The sequence below is a fragment of the Orycteropus afer genome, unplaced genomic scaffold, assembly GCF_000298275.1.
Source record: "Orycteropus afer afer isolate SDZICR_OR568_19922 unplaced genomic scaffold, OryAfe1.0 scaffold00967, whole genome shotgun sequence".
In the NCBI taxonomy this organism is placed as follows: domain Eukaryota; kingdom Metazoa; phylum Chordata; class Mammalia; order Tubulidentata; family Orycteropodidae; genus Orycteropus; species Orycteropus afer.
In genome coordinates this window covers 207,473-210,389 of record NW_006922554.1, presented here as the reverse complement: position 1 = coordinate 210,389, position 2,917 = coordinate 207,473, and positions in this window count along the sequence as shown.

Genomic DNA, 2,917 nt, shown 5'->3' with positions numbered 1-2,917 from the left:
TCTCTAGAGAACCCAATCCAACACATCTACCTATATGATTGCAATTGGTGTTGTTTTTACAAAATCCAAGGAACTTTTCTCACTTTATTAGCTGTGTAGTACGTATAGTACCAATGTCATGTTTTTTTCTGCCATCATGGAGAGTTTAATTTTGACTAGTTAGTTAAGGCTTTATTTTTCAAATATATTGCTTGACATGATAATAAGAACTGGACACATCTATTTAGCATATGTCAGTCCCTGAGCTAAATGCTCACATGTTTCACCTTACTTAATCTTCACAACAACCCTATGAGGTATTTGTTATTATTATCCATCATTTAACAGATGAGGGAACAGAATTAGAAAGCTAAGTAACTTGCTGAAGGTCACACAGCGATCAACGGCAGAGAGGATGCAAGTGTTCCCTAGGAGAACTGCCACATGATAACCACTGCCTTGCTTCATCTATGAAGGTTAAATTATGAATTAACCTTTATCTGAATTAAATGTTATCAGTCCCAGGGGCTTGAAATATGGCACAGTATTCTTGATGAAAAGTCAAGCACTGAAATTATTGCCATTGAGTAAATAAGCACTTAGGTTCTCAGGCAAAGTCTATTGTGCTGTATCATATTTCTCAGCCAGGTGATGTCAAATGTCTTTTACACCTTGCTCAAGATAGTACAGAAGCAGTCTTGATGGGATATTTAGCCTGACATTTTCCCTTTAAAGATTTTCCCTTAGGCTTGAAATCTATTTGTCCTTCTGGGGCTTTGTGTGAAATCCAAATGCCACGGAGACCAAGCCTAAGGAAAGCAGTTCATACCTTATTTATTTATTCATTTATACAGAAGCTGGAAGCAGGATATGCATGTGGCTAGAGGATAGGCATCTTGGGAAGGATGAATTTCTCACAAATAAAGAAAGCCTGAATGTATCTATAGTTTATGCCTCAGTTTTACCCAACTCTGACATAAGCCCAGGTCTCACCCTTATCAACCCCAATGTTTTTGGATACATATGAGTTTCAAAGCAATTTTCTCTAATTTCAGGAATTGGTGCTTCTTATACTACCCCTAAACTCAGGACTTCTTGTCCATGGCTTCCCTTCTCAATATGCCATCATTTGTCTTTGAGTATTTCACAGAATCTTCCTTCTTTACATCACTCTACATCTCAGTTTCTGATATCTGACTTTGTGGTGACACATTCATTCTAATAATTGTGACAGTAATAGGGGAAACATCAATAATTAAATTTCAATATCATTTACTATCTGTTAGTTGCCTCATAAAGGAGCTCTGGTGGTATAGTAGATAAGGCATTTGACTGTTAACCAGAAGGTCAGAAGTTCAAACGCACCAGCCACTCCACAAAAGGAAGATGGAACAATCTACTTCTGTAAATATTTACAGCCTCAGAAACCCAGTGGGGGTTTCTATGAGTCATCATCAACTCAATGGCAGTGAGTTTGTTTTTTTGTGTTTTTGTTTTTTAGTAGCCTCACAAGGAGCTCTGGTGGTTCAGTGCCTAAGGCATTTGACTGCTAACCAGAAGGTTGATGGTTCATACCCACCAGCTGCTCCCTGGAAGGAAGATGGGGCAATCTACCTCCCTAAAGATTTACCACCTCAGAAACCCAGTGGGGGTCGTTATGAGTCAGAATCGATTCAATGACGGTGAGTTTGTTTCTTTTGGTTTGAGTTGCCTCATATTACATTATCTTCTGTAATCTTCACAACAGCTCTATGAAGCAAGTTCTATTATCACCCCCATTTTACACATGAGAAAATTGAGAGTTAAAGGATTAAGTTTCTTGAGAAAGTCACATGGCCCATATGTGGTAGACACAGAGCATGAGCCCTGCTTTGTTTGACTGAAGAGCCAGCATTACTAATCACTACATCACTCTGCCTCATAAGAACCCAAAAATGTCTCAGAAATGGATTTAGTACAAGTTTGTAGGCAAGCAGAAGATGGTATTGATAATAATCACAATTTTTATATCATGCATTCCTGTATACAAAGCATGATCTGGATTAATTTGTACAAGAGGTCATGGCTGTGCTGATTGTCCCCTCAATACCCCCATGAAGCTTTGTTTATAGCTTACCAGAAATGTCAGTTAGTTATACTGTGGTGGCTTGCATGTTGCTATGATGCCAGAAGGTATGCCATCAGTATTTCAAATATCAGTAGGGTCACCCATGATAGATAGGTTTCAGTGGAATTTGCAGACAAAGACAAAATAGGTAGTAGGAAGAGGTGATCCACTTTGGAAAAATTTTGCCACTGAAAATCTTATGATTATCAGTGACATATTAACTAGTATAGTGCTAGAAAATGAGCCCCTCAGGTTGTAAGGCACTCAAAATATGACTGGGAAAGAGCTGCCTCTTCAAAGTAGAGTAGACTTAGTGACAATGATGGAGTAAAGCTTTTTGGACCTTTATTTGCTGATGTGGCCAGGACTCAAAATGAAGAGAAACAACTGCAAATATCCATTAATAATCAGAACATGGAAAGTACAAAGTATGAATCTAAAAATTAGTTAGCTGTAAAAAAATGAAATGTAGCACATGAAGATTGATATCTTAGTCATTAATGAGCTGTTGAAATGGATTGATATTGACATTTCAAATTAGACAATCCTAAGGTCTGCCATGCTGGGAATGACAAATTGAAGAGGAATGGCTTTGCATTCAGTGTCAAAAATAGCATCACATTCATCATCAAAATGAATCTTTCAAGATGTGTTCTGAAGTACAATGCTGTCAGTGATAGGATAATATCCGTACCCCTGCAAGGAAGACCAGTTAATACTATTATTATTTGAATTTACACAACAAACACTAAAGCCAAAGATGCAGAAAGTGAAGGTTTTTATAAACTTCTGCAGTCTACAATTGACAAACATGCAATCAAGGTGTATTGA